Below are 13998 nucleotides of genomic sequence, written 5' to 3'. Positions count from 1 at the left end.
AATTCCTCTCCACTCTATCCATCCCACTGGATATCACATCATGAGGTAAAATACCGAATGCGATAAAAAAACCTTACATTTCGATGAAATAACTCATGCCTTATTTTAGTAGCTTTTTTTTTTATGAATTTCCCCAAAAAAATTGAAAAAGCTATTTAGCTATTTTATCTTAGATCTTAAAGGGGAAAATACTTCATTGTGAATTGATCCCAGTGTCTATTTAATATGTAATACGCCTTTACTGAATAAAACCATATAACATAATTCTAGCAATTAGAACTATCTATAGATAGTTTTAGTTAATGTTTAAAGTTCTACAGGAGTCTGGATACCTGGGGAGCTCTATTATGCTATTATCTATTATCAGAAGTTGAAGTGTGTGATTTAAAGCGGGAGTCCGCCGGGAGTCCGCGTTTTTTATTTTTAAAAGCCAGCAGCTACAAATACTGCAGCTGCGGACTTTTAAAATAGTGACACTTACCTGTCCAGCGTGCCCGTGATGTCGGCACCCGAAGCCGATCTCTCGATCGTCTCTCGGGTGCTGCCGCCGCCATCTTGGGTATCGGAATCAGGAAGTGGAGCCTTTCGGCTTCATTTCCCGGTTCCCTACTGCACATGCGCGAGTCGCGCTGCGCAATAAGGATGGACCCGCTGCCTCTGGGATCTGTGTGTTTCCCAGCAGACAGCAGGGGACTTTCGGAAAGGGGCGTAATCTACGCCCCTTTCCGCAGAGAGATATCCCGGAAGTGGGTGCAGATACCTGTACTGTACAGGTACCTGCACCCCCCCCCCCCCCTGAAAGGTGCCAATTGTGGCACCGGAGGGGGGGGGGAGGATTCCAATGAGCGGAAGGTCCACTTTAGGGTGGACCTCCGCTTTAAGCAGCTCATTGTAATATTGGAGTCCAAAACAAGCTTTTTTTTTTTAATTTAAGGTACAATAGAAACTGTATAAAAGGCTAACATAATTTGGGACCTAAAACTGATATCAAATGTATAAAAATAGAAGCAATATATAATGTAGAACAAGGAATTGTGATATAGTGTACAACATAATGTTATTAAAACAGAGAATGCATAAATTAATACAGTCATGAGAAACAATAATCAAATGCAGTTAAAATACATAACATTACATAATACATAACATTACATTACATAATATGCATTACATAATATGGTGTATTTTACTTCTTTGGACCACACCTCCCTCTTTTATGTATCACCTCTTTTTTATTTCCACACACTTTTTCACTTCTTCCTTTAAGGTGACAATCTGATTTTATAATTCCCTTTAGATTTACCATCAACTTTGTAGTGCAAGGGCCTGCCTAATTTGATACAAATTGAATAGATTGTTCAGGTTGGTCCTCCTTATACATAGTTTTGGTAAATTTTACAGAGATTGCACAATCAAATTGTATAGTGCATGGGCAGATTTATACAAGTACATGGGAGGGAGTGGGTAGAGACAATCAGCTTTAATTTTTCTTATAATCTAGCTCCAACTCAGGGAGGGTGTATACACAACAACTTCACTTTCATTCACAGCTAGTGTAGTGGGACTGCACAATTTTGGTGTGTTTTTCCCACTACACACATAGGGTAGCCCATTGATTTAAATGGGCTGCCCTATGTGTGTCAAATTCAGCATAGTAGCTTATTTTGCAATGTTTATTACATGTTTGCTTACACATTTGGGATACCATTAGCAATTTAGGGCACAATGGTGCAACTAGCTCATTTTAGATGTACAAATGTGGCCACATACTTTACAATCTAATTGTACAATCTCTGTACAATATCCTTTAGATTTACCAAAATAAATAAATGCAGGACACCCCTATCTATCCAATTACTCTTTATCCAATCAGCAGGCTTGCACTATATAGTTGATGGTAGATCTAAAGGAGATTGTACAATAATATTGTACAGTGTATAGTGAGCTTTACAGGCTTCCAGAGACACACTTCTCCTGTTTTCAATACACATATTGAAAACACATCTGCTCCACATAGGCTATTATTTGATCATTCAACTCTTGCATATCCTGTCAAATAAATAATCTATGCAGGATGAAAGTAATGTACAAAATGATCCATCAGCAGAGGAGGACACTGGCTGTGTATTGAGGGAGAATGGGGTTTACAGATAATGACTGCATCGGAGAAGAATTTAACTTCGGAGGTGGGCAAGAGCAGTCTCCTGGAATAGAAGGTCAGCTGCCTGAAGAACTTCCCCACTCTACCAACAGTTCTCCCATCCTGTAAGGCCGCGTACACACGCGGGGACTGTTCGCCCAACTTTGTCCGTCAAACAGTTTCAGCGGACAGTCCGCTAAAAATTAGCATGGACGGACTTGCCCACACACGACGAACGAACAGTCCGCTGAAACCGTGCGCGATGACGTGAACGGCACGTACGACGGGACTAGAAAACGACGTCCTATACACTGCAATGCAAACTTCGGCGTGTAAATCCTTTCTGAGCATGCGCGGAACTTAGTTTGACGAACAAGCCTACACACGAGGGGACTGTTCGCTGAAACAAAGTTTCAGCGGACAGTTTTTCGGAATTTCCGAAAAACTTTGTTCAGCAGACTGTCCGCTGAAACTGTCCGCTGAAAGCCCACACACGAGCGGACTGTCCGCCGAAACACTGTTCAGCGGACAAAGTTGAGCGAACAGTCCCCGCGTGTGTACGCGGCCTAAGACAAATACAAAAATGGCATGAAGGAATTTTCTATAGAAGAAACTGGAAACTCCGGTGGGGCCTTCCCTAGAACAGAGAGACAGCTTTTTCTTTTCTGCAGTAGAGGTACATTAATGTTAAAATTGGTACAAACAGCCAATACAGATAATCAAAGAATTATACATTTTATAAAATAATCCTTTCTGACACTGCTTAATAATTAGCAAGCACCTAAGCACTAAGACAGATAGAAGGAAGGAACAAAGACGTTTTGCTGGACAACATAGAAAAAGGAAAACAATGGGAAAAAAGAAAAGTTCAAAACAGCACAAACATTAAACTAAAAACATCCTATAAACCTTTACCCCTCTCACAATACACACTCACACAGACGTCACAATAAATGCACACAATATATATAATGCATTCAGCCACAGAACGCATAATTTCATCTTGATTTATTATTGCACTGAGGAGCTGGGCCTTATCATGACCTTAGGAAACCAAAAGTCATGTGAGCTTTTGGAAGTTTTGGTAAACTGACCCCTGCGATCTACAGTATGTGGTGCTATGTTATGTAGGAGATACCAAAGTCAGTAAGAAAGTTCCCACCCCCCGTGTTTCCTCCATTGTGAATGAAGGTGAATGTATTTCGGATCCCTTTCCCTATACCAGTGGGGAGGGAGATTAATGTGTGCCAGATCCCACTATTTTCCACAATGGGGAGGAAGGTTGTCTGCTGAGAGTAAACCAAAGTGGGTTTCCCTGAACTAATCTTTCATGGGGGGGGGGCATACTCCTCCAATTATTTCTGATGTCTAGTGATCATTTGCTTTTGTGCTGTCTTCTAAAGGATGCACAGGTATGGGGGCCAAAAAAAAAATAGCACTGGTGCAGAATAATTTTTCTCTGGAGAATGCAAATTTCACATTATTTGTAGAAGATTGTGAAACATAATGGAAAACCATCACTGACTGTGAAATAAATAAGATATGTTTCCCTTGATTACAACAAGTGGGGAGGTGTTGATATTTAGTTAATTCCTTAATATGGATGGATTTTAAGACTAGAGAACTGTTTTTTTTTTTTTTTAAACTTAGATTTTTATTGATAATATTCGCGGTACAGAGGCATAGACATGTTTCATAGAAAGGAAGGTGTGAATACATTTTATCACGTAAAAAGAACAAAAGAGAAAGACCAGGTTACAGAGTTATGTTTGTCGACATCGACTGGTATTAAGACTGCTAACAACATTGCTGAGATAATAGAAAACATATCAACATACTTGGATATAACACAGAATACAGCCATCGTTTGAAACAATTATAAGAGTTACGTATATCTAACTGGAACTGTAAGGAGAACAATGTAGGCATAGCTCGTAATAGATTGTTACTGTGAACGAATCTGGTGCTAGAGGTCATGTCAGTCGCATGCTCCTTGGGTCATTGATCCAAGGATCCCAGTCCCTGAGGAATTTATTTTTGGAGAGGTGCGCTTTGGAGAAGATATGTTCCATTTCGAAATTGGAATTTAGAATGGATATCACCTCTCGGAGGTCTGGGGGTTGAGGAGATTTCCACCTACGAGCGATAGCCAGTCTTGCAGCAATTAGAACGTGGGTGGATACTGTTTTATAGCTTTTTAGGCCAGGATGGGATCGCCAGCCCAAGAAGGATATCCAGGGGGGTTAGGTTCGAGGCAGCACAGTTTATTGTGTGAAGGATGTTGCGTACTTGAGACCAGAAAACTGTTAGCGATGGGCATTCCCACCAAACATGAAAAGGTGATCCTACAGAACCGCACCCCCTCCAGCATAGAGGAGATACATCCGGGAAAATTCTTGCAAGTCTGTCGGGCGTGTAATACCAGTGGTGGAATACTTTTTGTAGTGTTTCCCAATGAGTTGTGCAGCGCGAAAGCTTGGCAGGAAGAGAGAGAGCCTGGAGCCACACATTGTTAGGTGGGCTAGTCGGGATGTGTTTAGACCATTTTAAGATGTGGGTTTGGATCTGGTCATCTGAGGATCGGGATAAGTCTTTGTAGATATACGATATACCTTTACTTGCAAGATTGATCGTGGTGAAGTATGTGAATGTGGTGTGCAGTATCCCACGTTGGTGTGTCCATTCGATCTTGTTAAGTAGGGATCTGATCCTTAAATATACGTAGAAGGATTTGTGAGAGATTCCATGAGCGGATTGAAGCTCTGCAAAGGATTTCAGACGTGAGGCGGAAAATAATTTTCCTAGATCCGAGATGCCTGCTTCAATCCATGGTTGTACGGGCAGGTCAGGTAAGATTAGAGTTAGCGATTGAGTAGGAATAAAGGGCAGTATAGATTGAGGTATGCCTTTCGACAATTGTGGTAGAGATGTCCACACTCTAATAGAGGCAGACACTGTGTCCAATGGGAAATGTCGTGTGCCAGGTGCTATAAGGTAGGCGGACAGAAATAACCTGGGTTTGTCGGGTAGCGTTTCCGATTCTATCTGTGCCCAGTTAGAGGAGGTAGGTGAGATCCACCAAACTCTAAGTTGTTCCAGGAGGACTGCTTTGTAGTAAAGAGTGACGTTGGGAACACCCATTCCTCCTCTGCAGGTTGGAGTGGTTAGAGTTTTCTTGTTTATCCTGGGTTTTTTACCTTGCCAGATAAAGGTATGGAGAATGTTCTGAAGAGATTTTAGGTGCATCGGTAGAAATGGTATTGGGAGAGTGCGGAAAACATATAGAATGTGAGGGAGCAGAAACATCTTAGCTAGCGCAATCCTGCCCGCCCATGAGACAAAGGGGTGGTTCATCTCATGGGACAACTGATGAAGCCTCGCCACGAGGGTTGAGTAATTAGACCGCAGAAGTTGTGTACTGGAGGAGGTTAATTGAATTCCTAAATAAGTTAGAGACGCAGAGGTAGACCAGGAAAAGGGTGATTCTGTGGATATATGTTGGATCGTCGGTTTGTCGAGACCTAGTGCTAACATCAGGGATTTGCTGTGATTTACTTTATAAAGAGAGATTGCACTGAATTGATCTAGAATTTTTTGAACTTCCCTCAGTGATTGTCGTGGGTCGGAGAGTGATATTATTACGTCGTCTGCGTATAATCCTATCTTATGTTCTACGGGGCCTATCGTGATACCTTTAACGTTGGGGTTGGAACGAATTTGTTGGGCTAATGGTTCCATGACCATAGCAAATATTAGAGGGGAGAGAGGACACCCTTGGCGTGTGCCATTAGTGATATAAAAAGGGTCTGAGGTGACTCCTGATGTGCATACACGTGCACTGGGGGAGGAATAGAGACAGAGGATGGCTTGGAGCAATTGGTCGGAGATACCGAACTTACGTAGTACCGCTTCTAAGTATACCCAATGCACTCTGTCAAACGCCTTCTCTGCATCCAATGAGAGGAGCAGAGAAGGCGTTTTGTTGTGTTCCGTCCATTGAATGATGTCAATGAAACGGCGGGTGCCATCCGAGGTTTGCCTACCAGGGATGAAACCCACCTGGTCCATATGAATCAGTTGCGTCATCACCGTGGAGAGTCTAAGGGCCAGCAGCTTAACATATAATTTGGTGTCTGTGTTTAGGAGTGAAATAGGTCTAAAATTGCCTGGGGTGTCTGAAGATTTACCCGGTTTGGGTAACGTCACTATAAGGGCATTCAGGCACTCCTTTGGCATTGTGCCAGAGGAGGCATATTGATTGAAGGCGTGGCAAAGATGGGGGGAAAGAATGTCATTATAGTGTTTATAATATTCATTGACAAATCCGTCTGGGCCCGGTGCTTTGTGAAGTGGGAGAGATTTGATAGCCGTGTGGACTTCGGCAGGCGAGAAGGGAGTGGATAAGTCTTTAAGTTGAGTCGGAGTTAGCGTCGGTAACTGGACTGAAGAGAGGAAGGAGTCTATAGCGTCGGTAGTGATCGGGGTATCCGACCCCGTGGATTGGAGATTATAAAGGTTCGAGTAGAAATCTGCGAATGTATTGGCTATGTCTAGGGGACTGGTCATACGTATGCCTCGGGAGTTTAGTAGATACGGTATTTTCGACTTGCGTTGTTGTTTTTTGATTTGTTTGGCCAAAAAGGCTCCTGACTTGTTGCTGACTTGTTGATATAGTAGTCAAATTTATTGTGTAATAGTTCAGTGAGTTGTCTTCTATGGTCCCGAAGGGATTCTAGCAGCATATCAGTGGGATTGGATTTGTGGGCTAGTTCCAGGGATTTAATATGTTGTAATAAATGGTCTACCTCTGCGTCTCGTCTCCTACGTTCTTGGGCTCCCAATTTCATAAAAAGCCCCCGTAGCGAGGCTTTGTGTGCTAACCACACAGTAGCTTGATTGTCTACCGACGCACAATTGTGCTCAAAGAAACTCCTAATCTCGGATTCTATTTCCTTGTCATAAATGGGATTGGTAAATAAGGATGCATTCATGCGCCACACAGAGTGGTTAGTGGGGCATTGAGAGGGGAATAGAGTCAGGGAGATTGGTGCATGGTCTGACCACGTAATCGTACCAATGTGGGATTCAGAGGAGGACAACAAAGCTTTTTGGTTCGTGAGAAAGAGGTCGATCCGAGAGTAGGAGTTACCAGGATAGGAATAAAAGGTGTAATCGCGCTCAACATCGTGTGTGCATCTCCAGGGATCATATAGGTTCTCATCGGTCATAAATTTAAAGAGGGCGGTGGATGCCTTCCTACCGGGGTTGGTTGTATCTAGCAGAGGATCAGGGATGTCATTAAAGTCCCCACAAATGATTATGGGGTGTTGTTTAAACAGTTGTAGTTTGTTCTTCAGACATTTGAAGAACTTCTTTTGAGAAGTGTTAGGTGCGTACACGTTCACCAATGTGAAGAGGTGATTGTCGAAGGACGCGGTTAATATGATGAACCTGCCTTCTTCATCTGAGTCAATTTGTTGTGGGATAAAGGACAAATCGGAACTCACAGCGATCATCACCCCACATTTCTTTTGGGCGTGATTAGAGAAAAAATTGTGGGAGTATCTTTTGTGTGTACATTTGGGTGGATTATGTTGTGTAAAATGGGTTTCTTGTACACATATTATGTCAGCTTTTTGTTTACATGCCTCCTTCCAGAGGAGGTTTCTTTTGAAAGGGGAGTTAAGCCCTTTGGCGTTAAGGGAAACAATTTTAATTGGCATGGTGGTTATGTATGGTGGGTGTTGCACAGGTGTTGAGCGCGACCACAAGTATTACACGAAAGCTTAGTACAGTTTGTATACAGTACAACAAGAGATATAAGGATATGCAAATCACATGTTATAATGGCCGTAGATTCAATGCTAATAGCAGGATAGAAGTCGCGCGTGCGACCCTCAAGTATGGTATGTGCAGAAAGCGCTTAACCTCAGGGACTGGTAGTTCTATCAAGGCTAGTTGGGCACCAGTGGCTAACAAAATGATGGAGCAAAGGACAGCAGGAAAATAAAATAAAATAAAATAAGGAAAAATAAAAAAAAACAGAATAAGAAGGGAGTATGAGCTAAAAACTGTAGTATCAACAAAAGCCAAGCGTAACAAATGAACAAGTTACCTTTGTGGTAAAAAAAAGGTACAGGGAGAAAGATGTGTCGGTGTGCGTGGCACACTATAATTCAACGGGGTGTGAGACTGGAGAAGACGCCCAGGCAGGCTTTACATGCCAGGGACATTGCTGGTCATGGAGGTCCATCAGGTTTTGTTGGATTTATTCGAGGCACGGCGGGGAGAAGGCGGGGAGCTCGTAGGGTGTTTTGCTGAGTTGTGCGACTTCGGTCGGAGAGGAAGCAGTCCCCAGTTGGTTAGCTTCTTGTAGCCGTCCTTAGGTGATAGGATCGGAACCACTTTCTGTTGGTAAGTGACTAGAAGCTTGGTGGGGAAACCCCAGCGATAAGCAATATTGTGCTCTTGGAGCAAGGAAGTGACCGGTGAGAATGCTCTGCGGTGTTCCATGGTGGCGGGGGACAAGTCCGCAAAAAGTGATACTGTATTGTAGGGAGATGGAAGGGGCCTCAGGTTCCTGGCCGCGCGAAGGAGTTGTTCCTTAACTTGATAAAAATGGATCCTGGCTAGGACATCTCGAGGCGTATCAGCTGGTAGATGGTCCGGTTTCGCAATTCTATGTGCTCGGTCGATGGTCATATCTTGGGGTGTGAGATCAGGGAGGAGGGTAAGGAAGAGTTGATGCAGGTACCTGGGCAGATCGTTAGGTTGCACGGTTTCAGGGACACCTCTAAATGTTATATTATTACGTCTGGACCTGTCCTCGAGGTCTGCGAGTTTCAGCTTTATTTTCTGAATCTCTTCGGTATGATGGTCGTGCGCAGCGAGGATTTCATTATGAGCCCTGTTCATGTCTGAGAGATGTTCCTCCGTCATGTCTGCTCTATCTTCCAGGCAGTCTAGCCTGTCATGTGCTTGGGATAGAGAGAGTTTCAGCTCCCTGTGGAGATCCTTCTGTAGAGTGAGCAGCATAGATTTTAACATGCTCTCAGAGACGGGATTGTCAGTCACTGGTATGGTAGCCAGAGTAGATAAGGGGGCTGAAACAGTAGATGCAGGGCCAGGGTCAGAGCCATGATGCTTTTTAGCTGTGGGTGCTTTCTGAGGAGAGTTACAGGGAGAAGAGGCCACTCTCTTACCTCTCTCCTGCGGAGTGTCCCCTGTGTGGAGCTGAGGGGGGTAAGCTGTCCATCTCCTCATGTTCTCCTCTGTTGTTTCTGTCTGTGCCATGCCGCTCATAAGGCGGATCGAGCGGCGTTGGGCTGTGTCCTGCAGAGCCTGTGTGGAGGGCGGCCTGGTCGGCGCCATCTTGGAGTCCTCCGTGCTCCATGCGGCCGAAATATTACGTCATTCGGCGCGGTTGCGGTGGTGGATGGCGGCGTCCGGGCATACCGCCGTGTGTCCCGCGACTTCCCTTCTCCGGTGGGCTAGAGAACGTCGGTCCGTTGCGCTGTTGTAGCGTATTAAGCCTGCTTTGGAGCGGAGCTCGTCAATCAAGCGGCCATCTCGCTCCGCGGCTAGCCACGCCCCTTAGAGAACTGTTTTTAAACTTTTTTAAAGTGGTTGTAAAGACTTAAGGTAAAAAAAAAAACTTTTGAGGTGCAGCTCCCCCAGGCCCTCCTAAAAACTTACCTAAGTCCAATCTTGATCCAACTCTGTTCCTGAGAGTACTTGCACTGCTCTCTCTAGCTCACCTAACTGGACTCAGTGAGAGCAATGTGAGCCATTGGCTCAGGCTGCTGTCAATCAAAATCAGTGACGAGGGATGCGAGGGAAGTGCAGGGATCAAGCCTGTATGAATGACACCCTAGCAAGCAGCTTGCTAGGGGGGCACTTGGAAGACAGGCGGAGCCAGGAGCACCACAGTGGGTCCCCAAAAGAGGAGGATGAGGACTTCTCTGTGAATAAACATAAAAACATTGCACAGAGCAGGTAAGTATACCACTTTTTGTTCTTTAAATAAATTCCTGTAAAATCATTTTAACAAATGTTTATAGGTAAAATTGGTAATAGCATTAAAACGTAGTCTTACCATGCAAGAAGTCTTATAAATTCTATACATATTCTGTGTTACACTCGAACATTTTCAATAAAATAATATATTTTTTTTTTTTTTAAAGTGAAAGCCATTACATTAAAAAGAACAATGTTCGTAGATAATCACTAATGTTTATTAGGTGATGGAAGCACTTGCTACAAGTAAAACCAAAACATGGCCTGTCACATAGCTATAGCTATGCAGAAGCTTTCTTTGAAGCATGAAATGTGGATTTATGTATCATGTATGGGAATTATATACACTACTATCATTTCATTTTGATACCTTTTTTTAATTTTATTATAATTATTTATTGGAGTGTCATGTATTTATAAGATAAATGTCTCATTTACAAAGGACCTTCATGAATTCAAAACTCACTAGACTTCAAGAGTAGCTGAAAAAACAAATCCATCATAGTTTTCCTAAACAAAGCAAAAGATTTTTTTTTTTTCATCTACAGTACTTGTTACAAATTGCTGGCACAGATGGAGCCGAGAACATTACATTTATATATTCCCATAATGAATATAAAGAGTACATAGGTGTGGTTAATGAATTAAAGATAAATAATTCTACTAACCTAGTTAGTCTTGGTATTTTGATCCAAATTTGCACTTTGGAACTCTCAAGTTACATTAACAGCACCTGTCTCAGGTAAAGAAATTGAATCTCTGTTGTATTGGGAAACATTAACCTTCTTTCTCCCACAACCACTTGATTATAGTACATATATTATGTTAGATTTTAATAATTCACTGTAGACCATCTAGCTCAAGGTGCATGTTCTGTATGCCTAGTTCATAATGCATAAAGTATTAATCTGTTACACAATATCCTTCATTAAAAGAGGAAAAATCTACAATGCTCAAACCACTCCAGCTCTTGTATCTATATTCCCCTCATAGACCAGAACAATTATCAAATTTCTGCTACAGGCCCATTTATTTAGCAATCACACAATTACCTAAGGTACCAAAGTAACACATAAAGCTTTTTTTAGTAAAAGCAATGATTTTCTTTTGGTAGCAGTGGTTACAGTACATAGTTACATATTTGGTAAAGTTGAATAAACACTTCAGTGCATCTAGTTCAACCTGTGTGGGTCAGTGCGTATGGGTGTATGTCTCTACTACATCCCATATCACTGTATTTTGTGTTCAGTACAATGCCCATCTAAAGGTTTTTGAAATTAGAGACAGTTTCATCTGAAACAGATTGTGGAAGGGAGTTCTACATCCTTACTCCTCTAACAGTAAAAGACCCGCTATGACATTTATTGTTGAACCACATCTCATCCAAACTCATTGAGGGGCCACGTGTCTTCTTGAGTGACCTGAAACTGAACAGTCTGCTCCCAATGTTGGAATCACCATTAAGATATTTGTAGATTGCTATCATATCCCATCGTATGTGTCTCTTTTCCAAAGAGAATAAATGTAATGTTTGTAATCATCATAACTAAGGTCCTCTAGCCCCTTTATCAGTTTTGTTGCCCTTCTATGGATTATATACAATTCCAGCACACCCTTCCTAGAAATAGTGACCAGAACTGAACAGCATACTTAAGATGCTGAGTCTGTCATCAACTAGGATCCCCAGATATTTTTTTCCAATCTTAAATCCCCAAAGATTATCCCCCTAGTGTGTAGCATGCATTTGTTTTTCTAGCCCCCAAGTGCATTACTTTACATTTCCCTACATTGAAACTTATTTGCCATGTGTTTGCCCACCCCTCTATATGCCTAGATTAGTGTTGTCAGCAAACATTGAGATTTAACTTTTTATCCCAACCTCTATATTGTTTATGAACAAGTTAAACAGGATTGGTCCCAAAACAGAGCCACGGGGTACACCGCTTATAACTCCAGACCATTCTGAAGATACACTATTTATCACCATCCTCTGGACCCTTCCCCGTAACCAGTTTTTTATCCAGGTACATATACTATCGTCAACACCAATAGACCTTAATTTGTTTAAGTGTTTATGGGGTACTATGTCAAATGCTTTGGCAAAGTCTAGATAAACTACATCCACAGGCCTTCCTTTATCCGCATTACAGCTCACTTCCACATAGAATGTTAATAGGTGGAATGGCAAAATCGAAGTTTCATAAATCCATGCTGATTACTAACAATGACTCATAAACTATTCATGTTAGACCAACTGACCTTTAGTTTACAGGTATGTATATGGGCCCATTCTTGAATATTGGAACCACCTTAGCTTTTTGCCAATCTGCTGGCACCATTCCAGTTAGTAGGGATGAGTCGAACACCCCCCAGTTTGCAGCAGAACATGCGAATAGGCAAAACATTTGTTCAAACACCGTTAACGTTTATGAGACACGAAATGTGAAAAATCAAAAGTGCTCATTTTAAAGGCTTACAGTTGCAATAAAAGTATGTGAACCCTTTTGGAATGATATGGATTTCTGCACAAATTGGTCATAACATGTGATCTGATCTTCACAAGTTGAACAATAGACAATCACAGTCTGCTTAAACTAATAATACACAAAGAATTAAATGTTACTATGTTTTTATTGAACAAATATGTTTTATTAGATCAAAAAATGTAATTACATGCCCCTGTTAAACAGGGCCAGAAAAATTGGGCCTTGGGTGGTGGTGCCACAACACTGTAAGCCCTCACAGTTACTCTTGTTGGGTTCAGGATCGGGCCCTACTGTGAAATATTATATCAAAAATTGTAATTACATGCCCCTGTTAAACAGGAGAAGAGAAATTGGGCTTTGGGTGGTGGTGGTGCTACAACACTGTAAACCATCAAAGATAATCTTGTTGGGTGCAGGAATGGGCCCTGCTGGGAAATATTATATAAAACATTTTGATTACATGCCCCTGTTAAACAGGGGCAGAAAAATTGGGCCTTGGGTGGTGGTGGTGGGGCCACAACACTGTAAGCCCTCACAGTTACTCTTGTTGGGCGCAGGAACTGGCTCTGTATTGACATATTATATAAAAGACATGTAATTACATACCCCTGTTAAACAGGGGCAGAATCATTGGGCCATGGGTGGTGGAGGTGGTGCACAAACCAAAAATATTGTTGGAAGCATCATCAAGATTGAGGAGGAAAATGATAGTCAGCATAGGCAGTCTTCAAGGGATCCCAAATTCATAGCAAATTCAATCAGTTACATCAGCATCAGGTGCTTGATAGCTGCTGATCCAAGACAGATTCATTTTTATGAATGGAGTGTGTGAACAGGCACACTCTTTTTTCCATTACAAACCCTGCAGTAGCACAGGATAGGCCAGTAACTCAATTGCATATTGAGCAAGTTATGACCAGTGGTCCATCCTCAAGACCCAGTAACCCAGTGGATGCTCTGTTGGAAAGGTCTCCAAGTTTGCTCTTGCCCCTAGATATTAGTGCACCATGTAATGCAGTTGCTGGTTATGGTTGCTTGAACTAAACATACCTTGGCGCTGAGAACTAGAAAATTGTTTAAAGGCATCAGTCAGCTGGCCAACTTCTCCGCCGCTCTTGCTCTGACTGATCGAAGCCTCAGCAACACGTTGTCCAGCACCAGGAAATTGTAACCTCCTAGGGTCTGGAAATGCATTGCACAAACCTTTCTTAAAGGCCTCCTGAAGATATTTCATCCTCTGCTCCCTCTGAGAAGTCAGGATGAGATTGAAACCTTACCCTTGTAACATGGATCAAGAAGGTTTGCCAGCCAGTAACGATCCCTCTCCTTGATACCACAAATCCTAAGATCCTTTCG

The sequence above is a fragment of the Lithobates pipiens genome, unplaced genomic scaffold (assembly GCF_037356315.1).
Source record: "Lithobates pipiens isolate NorthernLeopardFrog02 unplaced genomic scaffold, aLitPip1_a1.2 Scaffold_13, whole genome shotgun sequence".
Taxonomy (NCBI): Eukaryota; Metazoa; Chordata; class Amphibia; order Anura; family Ranidae; genus Lithobates; species Lithobates pipiens.
This window is presented reverse-complemented; position numbering follows the sequence as displayed.